Here is a 13,215-nt window from a genome sequence, read left to right as displayed (position 1 = left end):
TGGATTCTCTAATTTATAGAGAATCAAGGGACCAGTACTTTTGGCTTGATTGATTACATAATAATGGAAGGGACAGTTGCCGCATATATCCATACTTATTATTCACCAATTTTTACATAATTATCCAACACTGGCTTCGGGGACCTGGGGTGTGGGGTGGGTCCTCAAATAACAGTAATGCTTTGTAGCTTTTGACTCATGTATTTCTACTCATACAGGCATCACTACACTATATATATATATATATATATATATATATATATATATATATATGTGTGTGTGTGTGTGTGTGTGTGTGTGTATACGCAATGAGTATTCTTTTTACAAGTGAAGACACCAATGTAATGATGCTTTCTACAGCAAATAGAGTACAGATTGCATCTGAAAACTATACTGCAATTTAGATACACAAATCCAAGATCACTGTAAATGATTCTTCTTTATTCCAAACGAATGTGTAAATGTTAGTAAAATAAATAAAAAATACAGACAAAAACATTCAGAACAATTTTCCTGTGACACATTCAAAGTTATCTTCAATACTGTAAAAAAAGAATTTCCATAGCCTTGATAACTCTAATATCAATTAATGCAGTCACTTTTAAATATGCCTGAGCCTAACAGGGAGAAATATGGTTCATCAGAACAATTTGATATCTTACCATTATCATCCCTATTGACCTGTATACAAAATTTTGAAGCAATCTGTTGACCTGTTTCAGAGAAATTATTTTAGACAAAAACAGGAAAATAACCAAAATACAACAAGCAACTAAAAATCAGCTCAATTAAACCCATATGACAATTTTAAATTATAATAGAATTCATTGTTTCACGGCCTGATCTGTGAAAATAAAACACAGTGAATCATGTGTCCCAAACAGCAAAATAGTGAAATTAAATCCTGGTGAAAATTAATGCTCTTTACAGTATGCTGTAAATTTTGGCATACGTTAAAAGATATACATGTGTAGTATTCCTAAGTTTTGTACAGTAAGTTTGTGTCAATTGAGATGTGTCAGCTAATGACTGTGTAATTCACCAAATTACAAGATCAACTATGTGTACCTTTAAATATAGGAATAAAAAATCATTTCAAGAGTTTCTTGATTGAATATGAAGCACTCAAGCTATCTACACAGCAAGAAAAGGCAGACACATGCCTGTAACAGAGGATAATCATTACCTGTAACAGGCCCAGAGAAATAACCTTTTTTGCAAGACCAGTAAAAACCTGTCAAATTTTAGGGTTGTGTAAATTCTGATTCATGGTGGTACAGGATTGTATACAATGCTGTAAATTCTGACTGTATCAAGACCTATAATTGCAGCACTGAACCACCGGTGTGCGTACAGTGGTGTGTCAGCTACAGGGCCTGAAAATTTGGATGGATTTCAGGGTGTAAATTTGTTGTAAAAATTGGCAAATTTTGATGATTGAAGCAGAAAGAAATGTTATTGTTTGAACACTGAAAAATTTCAGACCCTGTTAGAGATCAGTGTTCACAGCACTGTGTACAGGTGCTGTAATTGGTAGAAATACAGCCATGTGTTTACAGTACTTGATACAGACATGTGCATCAGCCCCTGATAGAACTCCTTCTGTATTTGCTGACACAGACCTGTAACACAGTTTGTATCAGGGCCTGTGCAGGAACTGTCTCAGGGGTGAATTTTTTTGTAGTGTATGTTTATTAACTCTTACTTATCACATACATGTATGTGCACTGTTAAATTGTAGCTTTTGTTCAGTTCATCAAAATCTAAAAAAGTAGGAAAAATTGCTCTGAAAAACACATATTGCATATCTCAGGACAAACTGATTACTGCTTCAATTATATTATCCTAAGAGACCTGCATTTAAAATTTCAAAGCAATCTGACAAGCAATTTCAGAGAAATTTTTGGACAAGAAATAGAAAAATACCATCAGTAACACGGTGTGGCTCACATTTGTTCAGCATGTTTAAACACTGTAACTGCACCTTGATAAATTCTTGAGGGCACAAATCCAGATACGTCAAAGTGACAAATTTCAGCAGTACTTCAAAGATGTACTTGTGAAGTATTTGTAAGTTATGCCTTGGTTATACTAAACTTTTCTTGGTGTAACTGACCTGTGCCAGCTAATGACTTTATATTTCACTGAACTTACAACACCAGCTCTGTGTACTACTTTTCAAGTAAAGCAATTAAAATTGAGAACAAATCAGTTGTTGACCAACAGAGGGATGATGGATAATTACTCAGAAAAGCTATGCATCACTGTTCTGTCTCACACAATTGTCACTGAACTGTTTTTATCAGGTGGTCTCTCACTGGCTCTGCCATACTTCCTCTGCAGTATGTAGTGTCTTGAATTAGAGTCATTAAGCATTCGCTGATTGAGTGTGTCTATCCTATCAAAACGTTAGTTTGTCAGATCGCCAAGAAGGCCTGGAGGCAATTATCCTTCCATCTGGTGGGACCTCCTCATCAGACATCAGGTCTGCAGTTACATCATTCCAGAAACCCTTCTCATCTGCATTGATCACTGCACTTCTCCTCTTTAAAATCTGTAGGTAGAAATGATAAATGATGGTTATTTAAAATAATGCAAAGAGTGAGATAAATGATGGCATAATACTTACAGTCACTGCCATAACTAACAATATGGTACATTTGATATTTTAAAATCAACTCTGGTATCATGACTTATTACTGATTTGAACATATTATGTTGCCTTCCATTCCACCTATGCTTAGGAACATAGGGAAATTCATGTATCATTTTAACATTGGCATCCTTGTCCAAAGACCTTTGAGCACATCAGAATGGAACTGTCAATTTACATAACCCTCAACTAAAGTAAGTCTTGCTTTGTTAAATTTTATTTGAACCCATTAGTACATTTGTACAATTATTGTGACAAAATTGTTGACTCTGTATATCTAATAGTGCTAACTATGCAAAGACCCCAACCCATACTACAAATATCCCATGATTCATTCTGATTTGTACCAACAGAGATTCCCTAGTCAAGCCAGGCATAGCTCACATGTGTAGAGAAAACTGTAGACTACTAAAAATAAAAATTTTGAAAAAATGCTTTGAAGGAGACTCATTGTCAATAACCATTTCAATGATTTTTCAATATCATGCATTATTTAGAGTACATATAACACAATGGGAACTAATTTGGGATAATTGGATGAAGTAATGTCGATTTCATCTACAAATGTAACCTCATCTACTTTTCTTTTTATGTTATGCACTTGTTTTTATGAGTATTTGGTAATATTGCAACATTCAACTATAGGGCACCTAACATATTTGAGAAATTTGAAAATATGAAAATCCAATTATCCCAAATTAGTTCCAATCGTGTTATATACATTTTATATAATTTTCAAGAAATTATATAGACAGCCATACAGAAAAGTTTGAAGTATAATAGAGATACTTGAAGCATGGACTGGCTGTTGTTGAATACTGTTCAATAACTGTCAGTTCAGCCACTAAGTAAATACTAGTTCAAAACTATATCCTTGTTCCCAGCGGGTGCAACACTGAAGCTGTTTTGACTATGCAAAATGTTTTTATGAAAAAATGTATATTAAGTTACATTTTGTGAAATAAGGCAAGAGTTTTCTTGCACACAGTTGGTTGTTCCAAAAACAGTTTCGTATAATGTTAATAAAAGATAAAACTATGGTTTTTTAGCACATCGTGTAATCTGGAACATGTTATCAGAGCATAAGCTTGTTTCATCTTTCAATATTAATTTGCAACAAACTCTTGGACATGAGTGTGTCTTGTGATATTGTTTCAAAGTTGTGTTCCCTGGCAAGGTTCATAAAATACACTTCATGGATTCCTTCAACAATATTTTGGCCAGTTAAAAGCTGTTAAAAGTGTTAAAAGCTCATCCTGAGTTGACTATGCTATTATTGTATTTTGTTATGTACATTTGTGTTTTGAACTCAATCTAAGAGCCCCTTTAGTTGTTTCAACACTACAGATAAAGTATGGCATAAAACTTCGCCTCAGATCGCCTCTGTATCGTTTCCGACATTGCTGTCGCCTCAGTTTGTTTATTTTCTATATCGTTTCATTACCGCCTCTGTATCAGCCTTGCATTGCTTCCGCATCGTATCAGCCTAAACATCGCCACTGCATCGTATCAAGTCAATTTCATGGTCCCAATTGGCCACGGCATATTATTCACTCAAAAATGCACAGCAAAGTTGCCGCCTTCGGAAATTTCGCCGCTTTGAGAGTAAAGGTATACAAAATGAAAGATCAAATACATGTGTCCAACCCCATATGTCCAACATTATCCATTCATGAAATGTTGCTTCAACACACAAAAATGGGAACAAAGTTGAAACATATTGTGATTATAATGCGCTTCTTTTACGAATTGCTTTTATTTGATATGAACTATGAAGTTTGTATACGTATTATTTGCGAACATTTTTGTAACAAGATAGCACTCTACCAGGGACAGACATTAACGGTTGCAAGTGAAAGTCGCGTTTGGACAACTGCAACTGAAACACCAGTACGGGTTGCCCGATGAGACAAGTGTCAAAAAGTGACGTGGGACAACTTTTCCACTGACTAGAAACCCAGAAATGTGTGGTACTGTGTGCGGATTACCATTTTAAATGACTGAAATTAGTATTTTTAAGCTTAAATACATGTACGTCCTTGAAAGCGCACAAGAAAAACTGGCCGTACAAAGTAAGGAGAATTGCTAAAATAATAACTGCAGTGTATCATATACTAGGTTAACACATATAGTGATGCCGCCATGAATTCTCCTAACGCTTTACACAGTGACCTTTAAACCCGATTGACGTGAATAAATTATGATGTAGAGGAAGTCCGTGACCTTTAGTCACAACACATTGATAACACTCTGATAGCGGGAACTTCCAAGTGTTTCAATAATTGCTACGCAATTCATACTATAGAGTTACACTCCGCAACCAATTATCCATCACAAATAAAATTAATTTTAGGCAAACTATCGCACCATGCGCATACGGTATAAATCTGAGTTGGCCTACATATGTCACGCCGCGCCAATCACTCTAAATCACGTACCCACATCGTCCAAGACGTTCAAATTCATGATTATTAACCGATCATTTACCTTCAACTAGATAAAATCTTGTCTATATTCTCAATTTTCGATGACTTTTGACGAAATGACATCGACTTTTCATGCCCGATATCTCATATCCGATGTCTTTGAGTTCCGTGAATGAGGCGATGCGCTAGTGAAACGATACGGAAACGATACCAAACAACGCGAGTGAGCGATGTTGGATTTGGGGTTGGGCGATGCGGAAACGATACGGAAACGATAATGAGGCTAAAAAAGCGAAGCTTTGGGCGATACTTTATCTGTATGTTTCTCCAAAATAATTTGCAGGGTTTACACATTTCATTGTGATCTCAAAATTTGACATTGAATAAGCTGCATAACTATCGATTACATCTGTATCTTCAAGGGAAGGTTAACAAGCGACCTAGCGGCCGATATAGCTCCGCTGTGTTTATGTAGAGAATAACTATTTTGACACATGTTGGTGAAGAAGGTTGAAATCTTTGATAGCTCATTTCAATGGCCAGAAAAAAGAGGCTAAAATATCTGCAAAAATATACAATTGAAGATTTCATCATAATTTGAATTTTTACATCGGATCATTCCAAAGAACACGTCCACTAAAGCTATCTGACGAGTAGTTTTTAGAGAATAAAATTTTCTGACCAAAAATGGCAATGATTGTCCCCTAAAATAAAAATTGCAGATTTCACCATAATTTTAGTATATCACATATTACAATAATCCCTTGGAACCTGTATACCAAATATCAAAGCTATCCACTTGCAGTTTTTGAGAAACAAATTTTTTTAACAGAAATAGCAAAAATTGCCCCAAATATACAAAATTGCAGATTTCATCATAATGTCAAATATCAAATTTAGTTATTCTGTAGGAACCTGCATATCGAATTTCAAAGCTATCAGACCAGTACTTTTTGAGAAATACATTTTTCGACCAAAAATGGCAAAAATTACCCATAAATAACAAAATTGCAGATTTCATCATAATTTCAATAAATACCATTAAGTTCATCGGTAGGGACCTGTATAACAAATTGCAAAGCTAAGTTACCCTAAGTAAACTGCACATCAAATTTCAAAGCAATCCGACGATCGGTTTCAGAGAAGATGACTTTTTTACCAAAAACAGGAAAAATTGCCCCAAAAATACAATTATGGAAATTTCACCACAATTTGAACAACCTTGACTGGGGTTACCTCCAGGAACCTCTATACCAAGTTTCAAATTAATCTGACTTGAAGTTTCAGAGAAGAAGATTTCTTGACCAAAAACAGGAAAATCGCCCCAAAAATACAATTATGCAAATTTCACCACAATTTGAACAAACTTGAGTGAGGTCACTCCTATGAACCTCCATACCAAATTTCAAAGAAATCTGACTTGCGGTTTCAGAGAAGAAGACCATTGTTGACGGACGGACGACGACAGACAATCAGTCTATCGGATAAGCTCCGCGTCTCTGACAGCGGAGCTAAAAAGGCAGATTTTGTCGCTTAAAGCTGTTAGGTGCTCTGCAAATGTATAACCAAATATCAAAGCTGAACTAAGTAAAATTGATTTTACTTGTGTCATGATGGTTCTACCATGTACATGTACTATAATTCACCAACACTGGTGCTTTGGTTACCTTGTCCTTCAAAGTTCACTGGTTTAGACTAAAAAATTATCAGTGCAGACTTTGTAGTACATACCTCTCTTATTCTCCTGTTGTTGGCATGCCTTTTTGTGTAACTCTGTCTTTCCTTGAGACACTACCCTTTCCCTACTTTTTCAGTGCCTAATAAACATCTCCAAGGGGCCTGCAACTTGCAAGGATATAAATAAAAGAGTTAAAAATCTTACTGTGAAAAATCAAAATATCTGAAACACAGATGATGAATCATCATATTTCATGTGACAATAATGACAATGAATAATCATATTAATCTGAATATCAATTGGTATTCACATTTGAATCAGACAATAGCATTCCCATGGCCTACAAAGGCTTGACATCATCGGATTCCCACTGCACTAAGCATGGATGAAAGATTGACTCTTTTTACATCCATGGTTATACAATAATACAAAATGTTCATGTTGAAAATAAGACCATATTTCATTTGATACAGAAATTGCATTAATTTAGAAAGTTAGAAATCATTAATGAAGTGATGCAAAATAAAATGACATACCATGTTTAGGTAAGATCAGAATTATTCTCATGTTTACTTTAAGGCAGATGAGTTGCAACTTTTGACATTATTTTTATGATTTTTATATTTAGATTAAAATCAGTTCATAGCAAATTTCTACAACTCAGAGATGTTTACTCTAGTATAATTATCCACAGAGTTGGACTGCATGAGGAGATTCTTGTAAGACAAATAATAAATGGGTGCCGCACCCAAATATGGCTGCCTACATGCAACTACATGATAAACAGCGTAAATGGTGGATGTACACATTTAAATCTTTACAAATACAACATGGTGCAACCCACTGAAAGGAAGGGAAAGGGATTCACTCCACTTAGAGGAAAAATTCTTGTTTTCACCTATTAATTATGGCAAGATTTTGAAAATTGCGGGAAATTTAAAATTAACAAAGATGTGCTCAATTTCTTGTCTTTTCTGCCACAAGCAAATGCTGTTGAGGCACAGTTAATGACTACCGGTATATATCGTTCAATTTGTAGATTGCAATGAATATCTGAAGAAATTGAAGGTACTTTGAGGTTGGACAAATTTCACAGTGTTGCAGCTCACGGCCTTTAAAGCCCCAATAGCAGTATCTTTAAGCATTATTTTATGCGCTAACCCTTTCCTGCCAAGTCCATATTTCACCATCAGGTCAAGATGGTTTAAATTAATGAAACACAACATATTCCATATGGTGTATTTTAACATAATATTGTACATTTGAAGGCTGTAGAAAACATAAATATTGTAAGCTTGATTTTTTTGGACTAAAGATGCTATAACAGGCCAAGCCAAGCAGGTGAAAAAACGCCATGTTTGGGCTCAATACCGCGTTTTCAGTGTTTCCCCTGGGTTCCAAAATCTTGTAGCAAATTTGGCTAGAAGCCCTAAAACATTATTCGCCAAACGAGATATTCAATTAGCCAAGCCGATACCACTGATCACAAATGACGTCATTTCTTTTCATTAATATGCAAAAATAAATATTTGTCTGCATTTTCCGTAAGAATGACGGAAATAAACCCTGTTAGTGCTACTATGGATACTAAAAGTAACACCAATTTATGGTTCAGATTACAAGGTGCCAACATCATCCACGCATACAACATAAAATTTGTCCGAATTTCAAGCGACACTTGTCCAAAGTTAGGCGTATGCAACTATATTCAGTAACAAACCTGAAATCGCTATCGTGCGATACTGTACATATCGCTACAGACAGCGGCACCAAGGTTCAGCATACTAGTTTTTTCAAACGAATCAGATATCCATTATCGTAGCAGTTCGAAAGTAAAATACTCTCAGACTTGAGAAATATGTGCATTTTTTTAGACTTCCAATACATTTGCTTTACGCTTGAAGTTTAGCAAGCAATTCGAAGCTCGGACAGCGCACGGCGTATCAATGGCGCTTGGGTCAGGGGTCATCATCAAAGACGTAAGTGTGTATTCACAGCCACTTGAATCATGCCATGGATCGCGGAAATCACGGATCATAAATCCAAATGTTCACGTCTATTATGTAAACAGAACCGTAAAATATCAAATATATACCATTTTGATATGGAGAAACATCTTTTTGTTTCACTGACGATCAAGTTAAATGCTCAAATATCGCGACAAGACTTAGCGTATTTGCACGATGTGAATGCGGAACTTGGCCGACTCAGCGGACGAGCGAGCGCCTTCTCTGAAAGTCTTTATACGATGTCACGTCACAATACACGGTGATACACTGAAAATTGCCGCGAATTTATATTTAAGGAAGCCAATTCACACAAGTTTCTAACGCCAGTAAAGGTATTTTCTTGTTGGCAGCAATACACCACGAACATTTTCGCTATTCAAGTGTGCCTTACTCGCTCTACGTTCTAAAAAATGCCATGCGTATGCATGCCGCTACCTTCCTTTCCAAATTCACGGTCGACTTTCCTACATTGATCATAATCTTTCTTTCCATTTCATAGCTTTACTTGCGCGTAGAATGTGTGTTGTAGGGGTGGTTCCCCCCATATTGGTGGAGCAGCCAAAGTCAAAAAGGAAAGTTTGCCGTTTTTGCTTAGTTTCACAGTCACTACGATCCTTCAGTGTTGACGATGACATGGCTGTCACTGCACGGAGTTATCACACATTGCGCGTAGTCAAACCCAAAACTTCGCAACATTTTAGTCAACTGGTCATGATATACATGCGGTACTATTGATTTGTGAGTTATTTCGTTACAATTTATTCATACTGTATGTGTTACAAATAGGATCTCCTGACGCATAAGGTCGGGGATGTAGAGAGATAAAGCATGACGTCTCAAGTTGAATGCAGGACATCGATGTGCGCGCGGACAGACAAAGTGATGACGTCATAGTGCAATTTTCGATTCGCAAGTTTGGCTAACTTTTGCCAAAATCTTCTCGCCAAACGCTACTTTTTTCTCGCATTTGCGATTTGGCGAGCGGGCAGCGGAAACACTGCGTTTTACTGACTTGGCTGATTGGGAAGTAATAGTCTTAATACTGTCTGGCAGGAAAAGGGTTAACTTTCAAGTTGAAATAAGTTTGTGAGAGTGTATAAGGTGGTGCGTAAGAAGCTGGGTAGAAAGGACTGATGTAGTGTAGAGCTGTGTGCATGTGACATGGCTAATGAATGTAAGCAAGACAAAATAGACTGTGCATAATGGCGATAGGCTAGTTGCGACTTGGATTTTTAATGCCAGTAGTTGATGCACCCCTGTTTTAGACAAAGGTGATGGGGCATGCCCTCAAATTGAAGCGTCTGCAATGTCTACCACCCATACAAAGGTTGAACACTACAAGGCAAGCATCCATGTAGGGCCAGCTATGATCGTTTTGAACAGCAATATTTTAGGTCGGACATATCTGATTTACCAGATAAGCTGTATCTTTTGGCTATTTTTTCAGAACTTTTGTTTTGTGGTTTTCCTACACTTTCTGCATTGAATCCCTAATTCGTAATTTAATGCCAAGTATTTAGCATGTCAACACAACCTAAATGAGTATAATCTACGAAATTACGGTATTGTTGAAAATTGCATTCAAGCCTGGACTAGAATTCATTTGTAAACAATAAACAATGATCACTACACACATACAAGCTGTGTTGACAATTTCAAAAGAATACTTGAAATTTCAGCATGACAAACTTTTTAGGATCAGACACAGTGGTTGATATACAGAAGCAGAACACTGAAAAACTTGCAACAAGTTACAGCTTATGTCCCTTTAAATCCCACGTTGACAGAAGTCCACAGAAGATTCAAGGGTTTTACATGTGTGTTGATGTCCCCCGAATTCTAAAATGGTCCCCTTGGGACAGGAGTAGGGGTTTACAGTGACCCCCTGTTTTGACATCCCAGATTGAACACTGACAGAGGTGAATGTTTTCACCTGTGACGTTGCATGTTCTGTTCCTTAGGAATATTACCAAAATCAAAATGACTGTTAAAATTTGAATTTACTCATCATATGTTTCACAAATGTATGGTTTCCTACTGCAGTAAAAGCCAACATCCTTCAGAGCTGAAGTAAGTTTGTGAAAATACAGTAATTTTGGTGTATGTGCAATTTTGCACAAGGTAAAGATTGTGCTGTGATTAAATATTTGCCCAAACATGCAAACACTGAGGATACTGTGCATACCTGCACTGAAATCTTCACATAAAGTGCACAGAGTAGTCTAATGTATAATGCAGAGCGCTGAATGTTTTCAACTTAGACATTGTATGTTCTTAGTAATATTACCTATTTTTGAAAATGGGGAATTGCGAGGTGTAAGTCTTCCTAAAAGTTTATTTTCTAGAATAGATTTTCATTCTAACATTACTCAAACCTAGCGGCCGATATAGCTCGCTGTGTAACTAAGGGATACTGTCGCATACAGTTGTCTAGCATCATTCCTTGCAAGCTCTATTTTGGAGGCCAAAAGAGTACGCGACAGCTTTGAAAAGAAATGAATTTTTATGTATAAAAATGTGAAAGAACCTTGAGGCTCCCACCTCAATATCAAAACGTTTATGTTACAAAATATTTTGGTCTCGACAAGTTTATCCAGCAAAATCGCTGTAGTGAATATCGCCATGCATTCTGGTCATTTTGGATAAAATTAGCATATTTAATGCAAATTCACATACTTGTCACATTTAAGGTGTCAGAGATTCAGAGATTTTTTGTAATTGATATATTTACCAGCAACGCGGCTCGGAGCAAACAGGAGCTGTTTCCAGACCGGTGGGTGGAGGGACGGTGATTCACTTCACATTGTATCTATGAGGAAACCATTAAATCTTATTTTTCAATACAGAACTAGCCACATCTGTGTATTTATAGATGCTTGATTATTGATATTAATGTACTTAATTAGACTGAGCTGGTTACTAGTGAATGTTGGTGCACGAAATTTGGTTTTTCGAATAGTACCGGATGGTGAGAATAGCGTTTGAAAGCAGATGTGAACAACAAATATGCTATTGGACTTTCACCCAAGTGATTACATGTTTCTAAAGGTTTAGGGTATTCTTTGAAAGTTCAAAGGTCAAATAAGAAATTTTACGTCAGTTATTAATAAAACATCAAATAAGACTGTGACACAAAGGACAAATGAAAGTTGGGGGCAATCTTTTTCTTGAAAACACTTTTGAAGGGTGATTATTCTATATTTTCGAAACACCAACCAACACCCCAACCCTAACCCCCCCCCCCCCCCCCGGTAATTTCTATACAGTACCTCGCCACGAAAAGGTCACATTAGCATGAAGTTGCCTGGGAATTAGATGTTCATTGTTTATTGAAATTTTATCAGCAATATCGATGATTTAAACAACACAAACGTTAGACATTTTTGCAAGATAAAGACATTGCTGAACACGTTTATACGAGAAGGAGTAGACGTATGTAAGAAAAGACACTTGGGCTGGTTACATATGGCGGGTTAAGAATTAGACAAAGAGGAAAAGTTAACTGTACCTGGTATACTGTGTACACGACCGCCGTCCAGCTGATGCAGGACTCAGCAGCGATCGAGGGGGTCGACCTTTCGCCTGTGCGAAAAGAGTTGCCCTCTTCCGTCCAAATTGCTAAAATGGGTTGTCGAGTTTCGTCCCGATAGAACGGAGAATAAACTGCTGCTTGTCGAACCGTTGAGCTTCTGGTAGTAGCTCTAAAACGTATAAGTTCATGACATCGACACGATTGGACGACTCTCCAGTTGTACTAGATTAAAACGTACAGCGTAGTCGTCGAGATGGTCCAGGATTTCAAGGTAGACTGTAGACATTCCTAAACACGGGCGGGACATGTCAGTAAACGCTAAAAGATGAACGACTGGAGATTTTGATCATTGTTGGCGGTACGTGCAAGCGACGCCACGCCAACACCACACTGGGTCTTCTGATTGACCTTTGACCAATATGGCTTACGGCTCCTTAGGTTTTCAAATATTCACGAAACGAACTGCGAAGAATTTGATGATAACTATCATTTTTTACTCAATCTTGAAGAAAATGTTATTTTTTCGCTCTCGTTAGACAAGAATATTGCTAACTTAGCCCCATCTTCGTCTTACACCAGATAAATGTACAAACTTCAGGGCAGCAGGCTAGAGGGTCAAGTTTTGCCGTGCTATCAGACTGCGGCTTAACACAGTAAGTGAGGCTACCCACAATCCTCTATGATCTGTACACACGGAGATCACTCACTGAACCGAAGCAAATTTCTTCTGTACACAGAACAACTCAGTCCATATTTCAAATTCTGGCAACATAGTTCTTATCATCATAATTTTCTGATTTCTCACTGTGAATAATGAGAAGATCAACCCCTTTTCCGCGAAGGAGATAGCAATTTTGTAATTTTGTCGACATAGATTTTTGACAGCCATACACAAGATTTTCAAGGAAACTAAGGGA

The 13,215-nt window shown here is 36.9% G+C and overlaps 1 long non-coding RNA gene across 6 annotated transcripts; it reads right to left on the bottom strand.

Moving 5' to 3' along the window:
* Positions 1–420: 420 nt before the first annotated feature.
* On the bottom strand, positions 421–12,743 carry LOC139130801 (uncharacterized). Of its 6 annotated transcripts, none has more exons than XR_011551981.1 (4): positions 12,275–12,743; positions 11,498–11,575; positions 6,811–6,918; positions 421–2,554 (listed from the first exon to the last, which is right to left on the bottom strand). It is a non-coding gene; the product is annotated as an uncharacterized lncRNA (long non-coding RNA). The 6 variants fall into 6 exon arrangements; XR_011551978.1 differs by having other exon boundaries at positions 6,811–6,924; positions 12,275–12,740; XR_011551979.1 differs by lacking the exon at positions 11,498–11,575 and having other exon boundaries at positions 6,811–6,924; positions 12,275–12,725.
* Positions 12,744–13,215: the final 472 nt, after the last annotated feature.

The sequence above is a fragment of the Ptychodera flava genome, chromosome 4, assembly GCF_041260155.1.
Source record: "Ptychodera flava strain L36383 chromosome 4, AS_Pfla_20210202, whole genome shotgun sequence".
NCBI classification, from domain to species: Eukaryota; Metazoa; Hemichordata; class Enteropneusta; family Ptychoderidae; genus Ptychodera; species Ptychodera flava.
Note: the sequence above shows the minus strand (reverse complement) of the source record. Positions and strands in the feature narration are given on the sequence as shown.